The sequence below is a fragment of the Anopheles arabiensis genome, chromosome 3, assembly GCF_016920715.1.
Source record: "Anopheles arabiensis isolate DONGOLA chromosome 3, AaraD3, whole genome shotgun sequence".
In the NCBI taxonomy this organism is placed as follows: Eukaryota; Metazoa; Arthropoda; class Insecta; order Diptera; family Culicidae; genus Anopheles; species Anopheles arabiensis.
This window is the reverse complement of record NC_053518.1, coordinates 1614101-1633187: the sequence shown is the minus strand read 5'-3', so window position 1 is coordinate 1633187 and position 19087 is coordinate 1614101.

Here is a 19087-nt window from a genome sequence, read left to right as displayed (position 1 = left end):
AACGGGCTATGTGTTAGCGAAAGGCACGATTCGCCGATACACGGGAAAACTTGGAGGTGAAGTTTGGTGGATTCCGAAACAGAACGCCCGAGTCCCGATGGAAACTGTGTTTCGTGGCCTTCCCCTTTGGTACGCTGGCACACCAATACCACCACCAACGACGAATACCGAATACGACGCATTCGCGAGGATACTTTATTGCAAGAGGCGGTACGGAATAGAGCTGGGTTTTAGTTTTTAGTTATGCTTGCATTTTCCATGAAAAGCGATCTATATGGGAAATAGAAACCTGAACATATGGAGTTTTTAAATAGATGATTTGTTTGTCTAATTTAAAAAAAGAAACTCTGCAGCAGATGAAGTATTGTTTTCACATAAATTCGATTTTCTCTGAGAGATTAGAATCACATACCTGCAAGTTTAAAGTTCATTTATTACCGAACTATTCATCATAATATTGCTGTAAATATTTCCTACCTCTACTGAAATCACCTTTTCTCCACAACCTTCCTTGTTGAACAAGTGTCCGCTCGTTAAAATACAGACAATTTCATACGAATGACACATTTTACCATTCTCCACCCGCCAGAAGTATCAATCAAGCATACAGCAAACATTCAACAACTGACAGGTGGCTCGGAGGAGTGTAACGTCAAACGCAACGGCACCAAGGCGAAAACAAAACAACCTGTACTATTCACATTTCCACCACCTACTTACGATTTACAGCGCAGCTGGAGCCCGCTCTATCTGACACATGGACCGGTTTAAAAACCGTTCAAATGACATTCGTCGAAAGCGTTGAAGCGGCCCAAGTTCCGGCTCCGGTGGTGTGTTTTGTATGTGTGATTCTGTTTCACTGGGTCGGCTGCATTTGGCAAATTTTCTTCTTCATTTTTTTGCGTTTTTGCGTGGTGTGCTATTTCCATTATTCTCTGCCCGGTTAGTATGCAGCCACGTTAACTTGGTGTAATAAAACATACACAAAAATCCGACTCCCTCTGACATGAAGCCTCCAGCACACGATGCGTTGTGCATGCGAGTTTTTTTTTCGGTATCAAACTTTGAAGCTCCATTACGAGTCGCGAATAAAACTTTATTTGTTTAGAGATGTCAAGCAGAAGAAGAAAGCAGGAAGGGACATTGGAGGAAGGGCGACAACAGGTCCAGCCAAACAGAAGCTAATCAGATTCCCATTTGACACCGATTTGCTTTTCGCGTTTAGTCCGTTGGGTTGTTTGCTTTTTTGTGTTGCTGTCAACTGTTCAAAATTCTCTCATGTTTCTTGATTTCTTCAGCCTGTATTTAAATGTGTTTGTTTGTTTTTTGCTATTTTTGCAATCCACTGTTTGCCACTTCTTTTCCGGTTTGGGCAGCACGTGAAGGAACACTTGTTATGTGTTGGAATGTCAATGTAATAATGGTCCTTTAAATATCAACATGAAGGCAGTGATTTTGATCGATGTTTTCATGTTTTTTTTAAGCAGAATTGCATACTTTTTTAGTTAGTAAAGTGAAGAATTACGAAGTAATGTGACAGCATGATTTATCCATATTTTCTCAAACTTTTTCGTTACATCGCTGTAGCACCACAACGACTTCAAGTTGTAAACTCTCCACGATACAAATAGAAGTGTTAAGTGTGCTATCAATTTTCCAATACAAAACCCCCACCAATCCACCTTTTGGGCAAGTCAACGAACTTAACCTCCACGGCATACGGCACGACAACATGCATGGCGAACGAGAAAGAAAGAAAGAAAAAAACACTGAAACAATTCCACCACACACACACATCCAGTAGCAGTAATTCAACCCACCAAGACACTTCTTGCCCAGCCCAAATAAACAACAAAAAATGGCCCCAAAACTGCACACCACCTCCCAAAAGTGAAACACTCCCAAAACACACTCTCGCACACATCGCAGCCAAGAATGACGAAAGAGGACCGTGCAAAAGAAACGCGCTGAACGAAAGCAAAAAAAAGACCGGTACGTAATTGTATTCATTATATGGTAATTTAATTCAAATTTTCTGCCCAAAAAGCTACCCGCGCGACGTGACGCGAACGGAAAAATTGAGACAATTTATGCATTCGGCTATTTATACCGCACCGCGCCGCCACGATGCGATTGGAATGGCACCCGATTGGGTACTGGCGATTCATTCGAACCGTATTTTGACCCGTCCACGTCTGCCCCCAGTCCCCAGACCCTAGTAGAAGAGCGTCCTCCGCGGGTTTTAGGCCACGTTTTTCGGGTGTTGTTGAATGAAGCGGAAACACGCGAAACATAATCGCACATCCCTCCCGGGTTGCTCCCGGTGGCCAGTCTGGCTGTGCACGTTTGGAATGTGTGGTGGCTTATGTATGTAGTGTTTTTTTTTTTTTTGGAGGCGAACAGTCTGTAAATTCGAATGGAGTAAGAAGCATTAGATGGTGTTACTCAAGGAGGGCCAATTTTTCTTTCCATTTACAACAAAACATAGAATTAAAAGTTGTTTAAATACTTGTAATATAATTTTTATTTGTTAATGAGATAATTATTTATATTTTAAGTACATTATCTATTTAATGTATCTTTATTTAGCCACCATCTCCTCGATTCACGGTGCTGTTGTCCACTGTATTTCATGTCTTAAATGTTGTACTATTGTACGGCTCTCGCTACTCGATGAACGACGACCGGGTGGCGACCGGAACGGAACCAAACCGTCCCCGGCGAATGCCTACAATAGCTTACAATTGAAAATTTATTTCATCTCTTTCTCTCTCTCTCTCTTTTTGCATGCTGTTGCATATTTGTATCGTGTCCCAGCCCTCAGAAACGGCTTCAGCAGAGCACCAAATGGATTAAAAAGTATCTCGCCACGCCATTTGCGGCCACATTTTCCGGCGTTAGCTACTGTGTGTGTGTGTATTTTCTCCATGTATTTCCCGCCAGCAAGTAAAAAAAGTAGTACACTTTAAATACAAAACTCCCAAAAAAAAATAATACACATTCACAGAAAACTATTTGCCAAAACCCCGCGAACTGTCCGACGGCTCAACTGCCCGTACTCTGCCACGGATGGTTGAGCGCGAAAAGAACGATCCGCCGCGCCGACGGGGAGGTTTTTTTTTTAGCGGTGACGATGAAATGGGCCGCCTTGCAACGACCGCCCCGAAAAATAATAAGACAAAACCATTGCCGCACTACTACTACTAGCCCCCGTTCGCCTCCAGTTTCATCGACCACGGAGGAAGCACGGATTTTCAAGAAACGAAACGAAACGGTGGCAATGGAAATCCATCCGTCACCGTGACGGGAACGGTTGGGTATGGGAAGGAGGGACACGATTCTAAAGGGGGGGTTCGGTGGTGAAACAAATCGAAACAATGGGCGATACTGGCCGTGGCCGAAGGGGGTGGCAAACCCCAACCCCCCAACCACGATCCTGGTGGCCGTTCCCGCGGTCATGCTGACCCACCGCAAAACGGCCACCATTGCTTGCTACTGACACACACACACACACACACACACACACACACACACACACACATTAAACGACACATGACCGCACCGTGGAGGACAGCAACAAAAAAAATTTGTTGGCAGTAGTGTTACCCGCCAAAAAATGTAACCCAAAATACGGGGTTTTTGGGGGATAGGGAAGAGTTTTCAGCTTTTTCCGGAGGGTGGTGCTGCTGCTGCTGCGAAGCGGAATGGCTAATGGACCGGAGACCGGATCGGGCCTTTTGTTTTATTTCGCTTCCTGCTTGGTCCCCGGTTGGTCCAAATCTTTTGCATAGTTTCGGGGTAATTGTTTTAATGTTATTTTATTATGCTCGGAACGATGCACAAAGGAAGAAATTGTAAGACAGGAAAGACTTTCCTTCATGTAGCTTTTTTTTTAAAATAAATTCAAGTGTTCCAATGCTACATTCCATTTCATTTGATTTGAGCAAAAGTATCAAACCCTCAACATCGAAAAACATCATTTTAAATCGTTCACTCTCCCCCATGAAAACAACCACACACGATTGGTCACATTCACGATCGATTGATTACTGAGCCGATTGATGTCGTCTGCCTTCTTCTTTACGTTCCTGGGTGCTGGTGTGTTCGTCGTTCTCCCTCCACGACCACGAAAAAAAAAAAGAATCGTGGGAAAAAAGCTCCCAACCAGCTTGGGGCGGTTGAGTGAAGCGAACGCCATCGAAAGTTAATCCAATTTTTCCACCCCAAATCAATTCGATCGAACGAAGCAGACACTCATGCCTCACAGCAGCCCCCAAAAATCCCTTGTAGTGTGTGGAGTGTTTGTACATTAAATACTGCTGCTTAAATCTGCGCCACCATGTGTGTGTGTACATTCTAAATCACGAGTGAGATTCCATTTTTCAGTGTTTTCGGCTTTTGCGGGCGTCCCGAGGATCAATTCCGTTTGGCTGCATCCTGAGCCAGATTCTGTCACCATATAGGTGTCGGCAGGGCGATTAACACGTATTGGAGCGACGGAGAGAGAGAGAGAGAGAGAGGAAGAGGGAAAGGAAGGCATAGTGTCACAGCATCCATCTCCTTGCCATGTCCGTCTGTCTGGATAATGATGGGACCATCATGTTGGGAAGGTTTGCGTGGTCATGCGTGGCTTTCCTGCTTGTGTGTGTTTGCCTGTGAGCGACGAATGCATGATCGGTTGAGTGAGTATAATGCTCGTGCTTTTTGTACAGTGGATGAGTTTAGGAATAACATCTACTTACAAAGGACTCTTGCTTTCAACAAGTAGGATGTGCTTTGAGCACGTTGAAATATTTTCATCTTCAGCACCATTTCAACACATTTATTTCCTCTTCATTCGCATTTCAGTTTGAACGAACGTGTCCCCATGAACTCCACAACTAAAGCATATTGATTTTTCGCTGCTAGTAGGCCCCACACATTCCATTCAGTGGTGTTTTAAGCCTAACTGATCCCACGGTTTCCTCCCATTAGCCATTAAAACAGCTTTATAAAGGGTGTTTTGGAGCCTTTTGTGAAGGTAGAGGGAGCTTATTTCACTGCACCAGAATATTGAACCTCCAAAAATCGTTCCAAACATGCAATAGCTGACACTCATTTAACCCTGTCGCTTGTTGGTTTGCGGGTTGCGGGGCCAATGTGGCCTACCACGCACAGGAGATGAACGCTGGTGTAGTATCCATTCCCGCGCAACCCGTTCCGCAATCCCAGGCGCAATCCCAAAACGAAGCCCAACACAGCAGGTTGTCAGCGGCAAAAAGTTGCACATTCACGATGCATATCGATTTCGCATGTATACGTGTGTGTGTGTGTGTGTGTGGAAAAAGGAAGAAACGGCACCGGTTACACGGTGGCATTCGCAAAACGGCGGCGCATTCGGTGGCGCATATTAAACGGTATTGCCCACCCGCTGCGCTACAGCGCGGATGCATCCGACGCGGGTTCCGACGCGGGTAATTGTGTAATGGCACATAAATTAACCTTGCACCTCTTGCTTCCTCCTCACCATCCTCCCCCTCCACTAGGTAATGTATTTCCCCCGTGGTGAGGTAGATTAATAAAATTCACAACCCTCGCGCTCTCCCGATGATGATGATTCGATTGCGGGCAAGGCGAGCTGCTGTTGGCAAAAAGTCTTTACCATCGAAGTTGGCGTACCCTGCTGGGGTCAATAAATATTCCTTCCAATGCCCCAGCCCAGGTACAAGGCAGCGGCAAGCAACGGTCTCTGTGTGCAAAATTTCCAATCTCAGAGAACGCCAGAAGGACCCGCTTCCCGGACCCGGTGGCTGCTACTGTATTGCAACCAAAGGCCTCTGGGTGAGCAGCAGGATGCAAACTAGTTTCATTGGTGCATTCAATAAACAATCAAATGTGATCGAACACTTTCACTACGCGTGCGTTAGTCGCATTTGCAGCGCAATAATGGATGTGCTTAATGTGTCGTCGTTGCGTTTCTCGTACACCGTTTATCATGGCGTGGATGGCGTGGTTGTTCTTTTGAACGAAAGAACACCCCTACCCCTGCATGGGTTAACCTTTAGTCTTTGTTTTAATTTATGCTGGACACACCATTCATCCACATCACGCCTGCACCCAAAGCACCTTCCAAGCCAAGAGGACAATAACCTAACGCCAACGGTCTCCGGCACGATCGACACAGAAAACGGGTGACGAAATGGGTAAATAAATTTCTGACCTACTCCCCTTCGGGACACCTTTGCCCGTGGAGTACACGCTCCGAAGCAAGCCGACCCCGATGCCACCACCGGAAATGCGGAAGTGTGTATCGTTTCCGTTTTAAGGTTAAGTTTTGTTCGTTTCGCTTCTTCGTCTTCGGCCTGTTCATCGCACTTTCCGTTTCACTTTCCGCCACACTGTCGTCGGTGTGTCCACCACTTCCCGCGGACCTGTTGTGGGGTTGTATTTCTTTTTCTTTGCCGCCCATTTTCACCTTCCACCACTACTTCCGCGTTCGTTTTGTTACCCGCCCTAAAGCGTCGCAAGCGTTGTCGTGGTCGTGGCGCGTGTAACCGTGAGCTGGTGGTCACGTTTTCCACAAAGCGGTGCGCGACTTATGCGACCGTGAGGTGCATTTGTTTTTGCTTTTTTTTGTAACCCATCCCCCCTTGCGTCTTTTTGTAACCCATCCGTCTCTCCGCACAGCACACAACTGCGCACACACACAGGGACACACAACCGCGTCTTGCCTTTGCTTTATGCTTATGGCGCGCGTGTTTTTATTCGTGTTGTTCACCCCCACCCCACCCCAGTAGAACGGAACTTGGGGGGCGGCGGTGACGTTTGGCGGTTGGTGTAGAAAGGAAATGGTAAATGGTAGGCCGCAAGAATGGAGCACACAAAAAAAATGCTAAACGAATGCAAGACAACAATGAAACAAAGCCGCGGCGCTCGTTGAATGCGCTTCTTTGAGCCAGCGGCGTGCCGGAGGAAATGTGGGGTGGTCGCGCTCACGGTTGCGGGGCTGCATCGTTGCGGCTCGCATTGCAAATTTATTCAAATTTTATTTCATGCCGAATTTATTACCTTCCCCCGCCGGTTGGTTCATCGTCTTCGTCGGACGTACGTGGAGGTAATCGAACGACGAGCTAGCGAACACACAGTCGATGGAGAACGACGGAGAAGCAACGAATTAAAGTTACACCCTTGGTACGGTGGAGGTCACTTTTGCGCCTAGCTGTGCACTTTTAATTGATCAGCGTTCAAGACTTCTCAAACATTTTCTAATCTCATTATACAAACTCTTTTTCCGAAAATCATTTGAGTGCAAAAACCGCTCTTTAGCTGATCGGAAAAGCTCACGACTTTGGGCTGCAATCTAAGTAAGTGCTCTAGCCTTCCTAATGATATCGGCTTATCTTAAGCTACGATTGACCATCTTTCCCTGGGTTGCTGCTTTTGCGGAAAATTTATGTTGCCTCCGCGGCTCGTGATCATGAATTGCAAACGCCTCTATTTGCAGCTCATGAATAGCAAAAGCTAGGCGACTGACGGCATTTAAAAATCAACCCTTAATGACCTTAAACGGCGGGAGCTTATCACTGCGAATCAACGAATCACTTTTTTTGCTGCTTAATGTACTTTGTTCGCGGTTAGTTAAACAGCTAATAGTCGTGTGAATAGCGGGCTCACTATGACTCACGATTATCTGGCAGCATCTAGGAAGCATCACCAATGCAGCTTGCTCCTAGGTGAATGTTTACGGGAGCTAGATAATGAATTTAATTATTTAAACTACCAACAAATCGGATTCATTTCCCATAATGCTACAAAATACAACAACGCGCACCAACTTCTTTGTGACACACTTGATGTTTTCTGCTCATTAAAAGGAACACAACCACAAAACACAGTGTGTGTGTGTGTGTGTGTGTCATCATCAGCGCCCCAATGCTACGCCATACTTGCCAAGCTAAATGAGCAAAGCCTCCATTCAAAGCATTTCATCGCCTTTCGGTATGCTCATTTGAAGGGTCTTTGTGGGACAAAGAACGGCACAGACACTCTCTCCAGTACATACACACACACAAAATGCGCTGAATGATCATTGGAATGCGTATGCTTATTATGCTATTTCTGTTAAGTTTATTACCTACTCTTGTACGGTACAAAAGCTAGTGCAAAGCTGAAGGAGAGGGCCAGGGCGTCGATGTTGCATACGACATAATTACCTGCCCGCTGCGCCACGCAAAGACAAGGACACAGGTAACCAGAGAGACTCCTTATTTTTTTTCACCTTCACCATTAAAAAACTCCCTCAGCAGCCCTCAGATGCAACCAGTTGTCTGGGCAGAATAAAAGGGGAAAAACAGGAGTACGCAATCATCGCGCACGAGGTGGAAGCGGGTGACTCACATGCTCACCGAGACAGCCCGGCGTGTAATGCCCAAGTGGTCGGTTTTCCTTTGCCGCAGATTTCCATGCCCAACAACCTCCAGCGTCTCGGGTAAGCTCGGGTAAGCTCGGTGCTTCAGAAAAGTATTTTCCAACCCATCACGTTACCATAGCGCATTTAATTAACGTAAGGACTCGGGGAGACTTTTGCGCCAGCCAGCGCTGCCCCGGTGCGGTGTGTTACCGGGCGCTTCGGAATAATTCTTCATCTCGCAAAAATTCAACCCCAGCACGTATACCACTTTACCCACCTGCAAAAAAGAGTCTCGCAAACACACACACACACGCCCCGGTGCGCCACACATAGCATGCCAGAGGTACCTAGTAGTTTTACATCAAAAACCCTCCCTTTTCCTTGCGAGAAACAAGACGAAAGCTCTCCATCCAGCCAAAGGGAAAGAAAGGGAGGGGGAAAATCACGTTTGCCGCACAAAAATCGGTCCCAACGCATCACCGAATGCGAACTTTTCCTTCACATCATTAGCATCCCTACGTGCCTCTGCGCCCGGATTCTCCCGCTCCCCTTTTGTCACGCAAAGATGACGCAATTGAAATCCTGTATCCTGCGGTCCCACCTCTTACTCTCTTGGTGGTACGCAAGCGAGCAAGCGTATTTGCATGGTTGCTTTCTCAAGCACAAACCACTTTCTGCTAAAATTTCTACAAAATATTTACGCCATCCATCGCCCGGGTTCTTGTGGACTACAAGCAGCAGCAAAAAACAACGATTCCCATGCCCCGTACCGGAACCAAACTCGGGGATATCACGGGGTAGGAAGCGAGAAAAAGTTACTTTCAAGCTAATTAATTTATTATTAATTAAAGTAGAATACTTAATTAAAAATAAATTACAGTTTTCCGATTTCGGTAAGGGCACACAACACATTGGCGTGCGTTCTCGTGTGAGTGCGTTGTTCTCTACCCATTACACCGGTGAGCGAACAGAAGGGGTTTGGATTTTTCTGCAACGTACCACCCCACCGCAACACGTCCTTGTTTGACGGAGCAGGCGTGGAGTGGAGCAGCGGAGAACATACATACGCTAAGCGTACGAGCATGATTGAAAACGTCTTTCGTGTGTTACATGGTTAATGAAGGAAGAACGGGCGACTGATGGGGTAAGACAGAACGGAAGGAGGGGTGTGGGAGATGCTTTTATAAATACGAGCGGAAAACTTGCGCTGTTCATTATGGTTTAAACATGTCCCTTTCCACGCTTTACTTAAAGACATCGTTGCATTTAGCGCCATCTGTGGTAGAATAAATGAAGTTTCGCTCGTGCAGAATTAACCTAAAATTGATCCCAAAAAATGGCTTGAAATTTTTAAATCAATAAAGAACACGATTTTTTTATGCAGAAATTCTTTTCCCAAAACTTCCCCAAAAATTTCTTCCATCTTACCGCCCCTTACTCCCATCATGACTCATTTACTTTGCAGCGTTGTAGATTGAAATTCGATGTTTTTTAATGCGGCACCACGCTTTTTATGCATGCGCTTCCTTCGCTAAACATTCATTCTACACATCACAAAGCGGAACTTTTGAAGGAACTCTTTGCCGTTACCCTTTTCGGCTTCTTTCCCTCTCTCCTCCCAGCTAGGCCGAGAGGTACACCTTCGCCAGAGAAACACTTTACAAAACCTAATTAGGCGCAAACTCATTTTTCAAACAGCGTAACGCAAGCGAACCATTTTACCGCGGTGTAAAAATCCTTCTTCCCCTTTCTCCCTGTATTGTCGAGCGAGTGGGAGGATGGAAAACACATTTTCCAAAAAGCCCGTCCCATGCTTGACTGCATCGCAACGGACTACTCGCGCGGGTCGGAGCAGAGTTTGATAAAAGTTATGCCCTCAATCACTCACGTATCGAAACACACACACGTACGCGCGCCCATATAGGGCAGGATGTGTTCTCTTGCTCTTGCCCCCTTTCCCTTAGTACATTACTGGCAAACCCCAACTCCAGCTTTGCGTTGTTACGGGCAAATTTTCGACCAAAACCCCCAAACGCGTGCGACGCGTCGGGAACTCATCCCCAAACGGTAAATGGAACGCACCAACGTGCTCCATCTTCGTACGTCATCATCTTCTACATCCCTCCCGGTTTGTAGCGAACCGTTGCACGAACCACCAACCAGGCAGCGAACACCGAAAACCGATCGCGAAAACCAAGGAGGGAAATTTGAGCCCCCTTAGCTCTCAGCTCAGACGGGTGCAAACGAGCAGGAGGTTCCGGGGTGGGGGTTTGCGAGTTAATTAACTTGTTGTTCAATGGAATGTAAATTAGAAGTGGGAAAGTTCTCCGTCCGTACGTCCATTCGGAGCGCGTGTGTGTGTGTGTGGGCCCTGTTCCCTGCGAAAGGAGGTTGATGTTCCCGTCGTTCGAAGGCGATGCGCGAATAGGAGCTGGAGCTGCATTTTGCCCGTTCAGTTCGGGGAGGGGAAATCCCTTTCCAGTGTTGCCCGTGCTGCCCGTGCTGGGTCCGTTGGAATGCATACAAGACTTTCCAACACTGACGGGGAGATGTATGAGCAGACGAGCTCTACCTGGTAGGATTAGCTTCATTAATCAAACACTTTGCTATGGCGCAATGTTGCGATGAGCAGGGCTCTGCATCAGACGATGATGTACTGATGAGGGTTGCAGGTTCCTAAATGTTGCCTTATTTGATCTCATCGAACGCTAATTGAAGAGTGTTTTGGGGAGAGCAACACAGTCGAAATAGAAATGAGAAATTCAAATTCCAAAAATGTTCAAATATTCTTCGATAACTGTATCCTTTCATTGGCATTTTTGCATCATTTTTAATGCAACAATCGTGCAAATTCACTCTACATTGCAAATGAAACACCAGTTAAGTGCAACCACCTCACATCACATCCACCGGTGCAACCAACATGTGCATTCACATCAACCATTGACCACAAAATGGTCATACAATCAACCCTTTTTATCGAGTTTTGCAGCATTAACAAGAAACATATGTCAGTTTGGCCGAGTTATTTTGGTTTCGATTGCTGATGATGATGGTCACCGCTACCAGTACGAGTGATTCCGATAGTGGTTTCTGTGGCCGCTGACCGTCAACTCCATTTGATGTGGTTGTACTTTATTTTTGCAGAGTGACGGTTTTTAATTCCTCTCAGTTTACCAAAAAAAATAGTCACGTGTTGATGTGCATTCAAATGGTGAAAGAACAGACTCTTAAAATCCTTTACAATCAAAGTCAAAAATACATAACTACGAATGAATTAATTGATAATTCACATCAAAAGATCCGAACTAATATCTTTGCCTTCAAATTGTTTGCCCCAAAAAAAGGGAAAAGAAAGACACTACTGCTGCAGCTTCAAACGCATTTGTTGAAAGCTATTCGTCAAACACACGGCGCAGTATTCGTTCTGGCTACAGCAAACCTAGCCGCCTTCAAGTACTCCAGCGTTAACCCGACCCGAAGTGAGCTGCTCGCACAAAGGGGCCGCCGAGAAGAATCACTCTCGAAAGCTGCCCCAAAAGGGATGTCCATTAAACGATTACTGCATCCTTGGGGCAACATCAATCCCAATTTCACTCTCTCTCACACACCGACCCGGTGTAAAGGTTGCGCAACACGAAAAAAGGCAATAGGGTTAATTGCTTTTAGTTTAGGACCTCCCAACCGAACCCTCCCATATGCACCCGTACCCTGTCAAGGTGAGCGAGCCGTTGGCGAAACACGATGGATGGATTCGTTTGATCTTTGATCTCCACTGGCGTGTGTGTGTATGTCAAAAGAAAAATGTCCCTCCCTGTCACTCACTAAGCTGAGAAGTTGTCGAGTTGAGCTGCCGTCGTACATCGTAATACAAAGCGGGCACGATGTCCCCCTGCTAGTCGGTTGGAAGGACTAAAGGACGGTAAAGTGGAGTTGGAGAAAAATGGAAAATCAAATTACAACCATCCTCTCGTCGCTTTCGGCTATCCCGGCGAAACGGATGAGGTGAAAATGCATCGTCGATCGTCCGATACGGGCAGCTGGAGCAGTATTTCCCAGGGACTGCCAGCCAGGGAGAGCCTTGCCATCATATTGACAAACATTTCCAGTTAACTGATGCATTCACATCACACCTTGTTGGACATTTTCAGCTCTCCCTGACTGGCCAAGCGTGCAAAAGTTTGGGGAGGAGGAGTAGAAAATCACAGTCTTGTTTTTTTCCTTACACCAGATCAACGATCTGTTTAGTCACCGCTAGTTACCAACCGACAAAAGGCAAGACACAAATCGAAGAACTGCGACACCAGGAGTGGCCAGAAACACCAGAAAAGCAATGACGAATCCTTTGGTCCCGCTTCAACCATCCCGTGTCCCTGCCAAACGAGCCATATTTAGCAGGATCTTTTGTGGTGCGTTTCGGTGTACGTTGTCGTCCACATGGCATCGTTAACTCGTCAAGCATCGGTTTTCCCCCGAACCGGCAAACCCTTGCCCATCCAATCTACTCGAAAATCAAATCAAGGGAACTAACTTTTAAGCAAATAAAGCAAAACGTCCCCCAAAACTCCAGTTTTTCCGCGTCGATACCGTGCTCGGCCGCACAAAACCGAGCCGATGTACGGAGGGGAAAGGGGACTGTGGGACAGAAAACATGTTCATATTTCTCGCACGGATTGATCCTGCGTCCTACGAGAGCACCGGAACACAGGAGGAAAAGAACAAAAAGCGTCCTTTTCCAGCCGTTTTTCTCCTTTACCCTTTTTCGAATGGTTGACATCGGGGGTCCATTTGATCGGTCCAACGCAGAATAAAATTCGTACTCCCAACTCCTCCGCCTCACACACACACACACACGCATCGAAGCCGATGGGTCATAGGAAACCGAACAGAAAGGGTCCAAAAACTGTGATGGAAAATGTTCAGAATGCTTCCACCGCCGAGGCGACAACGCCAACCACGATGGGAATTTTAACACACAGAGGCAGGAAACCCGCTGGCCCCACCGGACGGGAAAGTGGCCCGCTGTATGCATCCGGTGAAAAATTCGAACCGGATGCGAAAATCCGAAAATTGAATACCACACGCACACACACGCACGGAATGGAAAACGTGTCCATTTTTTGTGTCTGTTGGGGACGCAACGTGGTGTTTTGCCTTTTTAGGTTTGCATCTTCAATTATATGTTGAAACATTTTGCCGTAGAATCTCAGTTTGTAGCATTTTCAGCGGTTGGTGGAAACAATGTTTTTTCTTTATTTTCTATTTTACGCCTTTTATGTCTGGAGTACGATTCATTACGATCATTTTCCTGAAAACCATTTAATTTATGTTGTTCACTTGCATATGACAAAGACGTTCTATAAAACTCCTTTTCAAAGGAACAAATAGAAATTGCAAAGATTGTAACAAAAACGCGTCGCTCAACACACTTTTTACCTTCAATATTCCCAAATCTGTGCAAAGCTTCATTTGATCGCACACTACACATGCGGTAGCTGTTCCTTCAGCTGTACAGTTTCAAGAGCGTCGCAAACAAATTTCATCCACACTATCAAACATCAATCGGCTAACACACAGCAACACGACTCCTGTCACGGCGCCTTGCTCCATCCTTCGAAGAGAGTAAAAAAAACGCCGTATTTACCGAAACGAAAATCAATCCACACTATTTTGGCTGGAGCTCACAGTTGTTTTTCCACAACAACCAGTGAAACACAATCCTGCATCAGAACGGCTGGACGGGGTGTAGCCTGAATGCCCTGCGAATGCTTGCCTTTCTTTCTCCATAGTTCTTTTTGGAGTGAGTGTTTTTTACACAGGACACACAGATTTGCGCTTAGAAACGGTCCAGCATATAAGTTTCTGTCCTGTGATGTCTGGCATGCCGCGGCACGCGGCGACGATACGACAGCGCTCGCGTACGAAGCCTCTCGCGAGATCTTGATTGAACACAATTAAACAATAACAGTCACTAACCGTCTGTACAAACATTTCAATCTCTAAATTTGATTTCGGCTGCAACGCGTGTGCTGGAAGGTTCTTTCTTTTTCCCGAACAAAAAGCCCCGTTACTCGAAGCAATTGAATTTCCAGTTTCCTATCCGATCGTACTCCATTTTTCCCATTTTTTTTCTTCTTCTCCAGTAGCAAGTGTAGAGCTGATGAAGAAATATTTACGTTTCATTAGCGGTTCCCTTAAGTGATTTGTTCTCTTGCTTAACAATTGTTCATGTTTGCATATTTCAAACTAAACTTGCTTCTCTTATGCAGCTTCATGCAGCTTCATACACACCGAGAGAAAACGTGAAGAAAGTTATAAATTTGATTTTCTTCCCATTTCCACGAGCAAGAAAAGAAACTGTTCGTTTCGTTTGCAATTTTGTCGTTGCAATAAAAACGAAAAGGAAAGCCACCCCTTTTTTCCGAATGCCGTTGCCATTGTCGCGGCAGCAATCACGTGCTTGGCAAAGCTGTGATACCGTGAATTGTGATTAAATTGGTTTGGCCCGCTCGCTCGAGTCGCCCGAAACGGGGTTTGATTCATTTTCTCGAGGATTACTTCTCAAACCGTCTCGACCGTTCGATATGGGTGGTTCACACACGTCTACACCACGCCACGGCGTGGCGCGTTATAGCACAAACGAACGAACGAACACGGGGAGAAAGTCATATTTTAATTTCACTCAATTTAGCGTTCTCGTTCCCTCTGTGTCTTGGTGTTGAAATTGTCAAAGAAAACGTTCTTAACTCGACGTCGCGGGACGACTTGCACTGAACGGTGTAACAAAAGCAACCCCGTATACCGTACCCACGCTTCCAATTCCGATACCTTTTGCTTCTCAAAAACCTACTTCAACTTCAACCGCGAACGTGTTCAGTGTGTGGTTGCACAAAAGGTGAAACTTTTCAACGGGTAAGCGTCACCGCGCGCGCGCGCGCAAGACGCCGCCACATTTTCCCTGCCAATTATTTAATTAATTTATTTTAAGCAAATGATGTAAATTAATTTTAATAATGGAGAATTGCAGCAATTTGTTCTGTGCACCTCCCGTTGCACATTGAAGGACGTTGCGGTCTCGGTAAGGAGCCCGCTCGAATCGAAAGCAATGTAATGGATCGCGTTGCTTTTGCAGCCTCCATGCACTTAGGCGACGACGACGACGACGCGAGCGACGGCCACAGAAAGCTCCACCACAGAGTCAATGATGGGTGAAATTGAGAGAAATGTACCCACGTTAGCGTTCCCGGGAGTCTCGCGGGTGTCTTGATACTGGGCGATCGAAGCCATTGGGGTTTTGTAGAGTCATCTGAGGTTCGCTTAGTGCGAAGGAATAGGGAGACCAATTTACGCTCTTGGGAAGACCACAGACGGAAATGAAGTGCTTTCATTAAGTAAAAGGGATGCGAATTTATTTTGGACTCAAAAACCCAACAGCTGGGTGATTGGGAGACAACTTTAAAAGCTATTTAGAAAGAAAACTCTGATATTTACCACATTTTAGTAAAAACTAAGTATGATTGTATTCCCGGAATAGCATCACAACACAACGTTTCTACCACAATTTCCTATTTTATGCGCGTATTTTATTCATTCGCCATCCATCAAGCATCCTAGACGCGCCAGCCCACACATGACCCCTGTTGGACATTGACAGATCTCGCGCGTACGTCCACCCGGGTGCAACATGTGCATCCGGAAGTGCACGCGTGCATTAGCAACGACACCGTTCAACCGTTGCGCTCAACTCAACCACTGCTAACCATGAAAGTGATACCAGCGAAAGGAATGCAGTTTTTTCCGCCGGCCCAGACCAGGCTAATCGTCTCGATATCTCGTACTCGACGGGTGCATCACCAACCTCGCTACAATGCAATGTGAATCGATTTGCAGGCACCGTCGGCCCAACCGTATGGGTGTGTGTGTGCATATTAGAACACGTTTCCATCATTATTCATCGTACGGGACACGGGACAGCAGTTGCATAAATGGCGAAATGTTTAGCGGGACAGTTGCAACCGTCGGGCGTGCTGCAACATCTCTCTTTCCGTTGATGGTTGATGCTTCTTTTTTGGTGCGGCGTTGTTGTTGTCGTTTGGGATGCTCCCCTTTCAAATGGATTTCCGGTGGAAAGGATTCGGGGCGCGCGCGTGCACCATCACAGGACGACGACGACGATGACGATGACGAACGGACTGGACGGGCTGATTAGGATCGCTTGTCTGTGTGTATTCCTCCTCGACGGAAGAGGACGATTTAGCTGCAACTGCCTCCTCGCCATCCCCAGACAGAACACGCCTCGCCATTCGTACAAATTCCATTCTGTAAGTGATGTGAAGAGATTACTTTATTCGACGTAAATAATTAATCTTTCGCGGAGGAAAATGTTGCACCAGCTGCTGCATTCGCATTTGCTCTCGAGGCTCTCTCTCTCTCTCTAAGCCCGTCACTGCGGACGCTGTCTTCTATACGCTGTGGGTGTGAAACATCCGTTCAAATATTTACCAGCTCAAACTGGGGAATGGAGATGGATGGACGGGGGCTGCGAATCAGCGCGTGTTTGGTGCACCTTTGGGTGCGTCTGCATTTTCCACGATTTCCAGCGAAAGGTTGCAGCATTTGATGCGTGGTTTATCCGAGTGGAGTTGCATACTGCATACAAGGGGAGGAAGCCCAGCACACGATGCATCCACAACAAGCTGATCCTATCAATTACGATCAATTCTGGTTGGAAGCTGTGTTGGGGGGGTGGCGGAGAGTAAACGGCAAGTCGGAAATTAAATTAGACGACTCGCACCGAAAGGCTACCAATCGGTAAAGTGGCAGTGGCATTACACGAACAGGAGAGCCAACTACACTTTTTACGAAATTAGGACTGGATGATGGATGCAGCTTTTGGACGAATTGTGTTTATGGTTCAAACAACACTGTTGTGACACCTATCTTTTATTCTTAATTAGTTCCTGAGAGTAAAAGCTAAAAGAGTTGTAATTTGTTACATGTAAACTAACAACATGAATTCATGGCAAAAGGTACGGCGCTCCAGCGACGCTTTTTATAGTAGCATTTGACGCTTCGTTAAGCTTCTTCCAAGAAAAACCAAACAAACGAAGCAGTTAAGTATGGAACGGACGATAATGCACCAAGAGCACTTCAGTTTACAATAGCGAGGTCGCTATCATCGCTCAAGGAAAAATAACCCCTCCACAGGGTTCTTCTATCGCTCCGTTATTTATCCTTCCTTCCTTCCCACCCGCAAACGACAAAGAAAACAGTCTTAAGTGTATTGCTAAATAATTACCCTGATGAGTTTGGTCACTCATCACCGGATCTATAGTGAGTCGCTCAAGCATCGCTCAAGCTACTCCAGTGACCAGGACCTTTACGACTTTCCTCACTTCAAGCATCAAGCAGTTGTGCGCCATGCCAGCACACAGTTTTCCCAGCTCCGCAGTACTTTCCCATCAATGAAATGACCAATGTTTCCATTGTTGTACATTTGCGTGATACGATTACACAAATGTCCTCACAAACAATCTTCGTCGTCGATTTTGAATGATGACTCTCTCTCTCTGGCAGCAGCCCGGGGAACAGAGCTTCTTAACCGTCCACCAACGGAGCGGCCGCATTTTCTTTGGAGCACTTCGTTTCCGCTTTAACGAACCCACCTTTCTCACCAAAATTGTTTTCCATCGTCCCTGGGTGAAATGGCAAACAATAAGCAACTCTTTTACCTTATTACCTTCTGTTGCTGTGGCTGCCAACCGGTAGTCCCACGCAGTCGGTGAAGTAGCGACAAACAATGCCATCGCGTATCCTTTTCGGGCCGTTGGACCTTCTGTCGGTTGCACAACGGAACGGATTCCTGAAGGCTACTATCCGTGATCCGTCGTCGTCTAGTTGCTGCTAGTTCCTCGTGCCAGCAACCACGCGAACGACGACGAGAACCGTCCAAAAGGTAATTTGAATTATCCCTCTTGACTTTTGTTGTACCGTTTTACATTCGAGTGAGCATCAGAGTGAAAAGCCGCTCCCCAAACGGCGATCATTTCCTCCAAATGGCCCAAATGGATCGCTTACTCTCGATGCTTACCTTTCAGCGTCCGGGGGAAACAATCCACTCAAGCACGATGGGCCAGTTTTCCACTTCTTCCCCCTTTTCAATCATCTCAAACCTTTCCCGAAGGGCTGCTATGGGCTAAATTAAAAACACGAAAAAAGACTCACTGCAGAAAAAGGGTATCCCCTACTCAGGAGGGCCTCTTCATTCCTTTGCCCAAGACGCTTGATAGGCTGATGCCGCATTAACGAAATTAAAATCATGCTCACTTTTCTGCTCACAAACCCATTCGGGGCCAATGCTCATGATCCTTTCGGTAAAGTGCGACTTGATAAGGTTATTGTAGGAACATTTCGGAGCCAAATACTTGAACGATTCCAGGAGATCCTAACAACAACTCCGGGTTGGCGCTCGTTAATGTTATTTCTATTCTTGGAGCGTCCTGCCCTAAACCGTTGTTGTTATCATCTTACACTCCCTCCTCGCGCTCCTCGGTAAAGTCCGATATAGGCTCTTCAACAGGTAAAAGAAAACTTCATAATCGGTAAGATTCTACTAGAAGCGAGGAAAGAAAAATCCCTCGTCCCATCGAGCCATCTTGAACAACTTCACGACTCACGTTACGAATATAATCGGTTTTT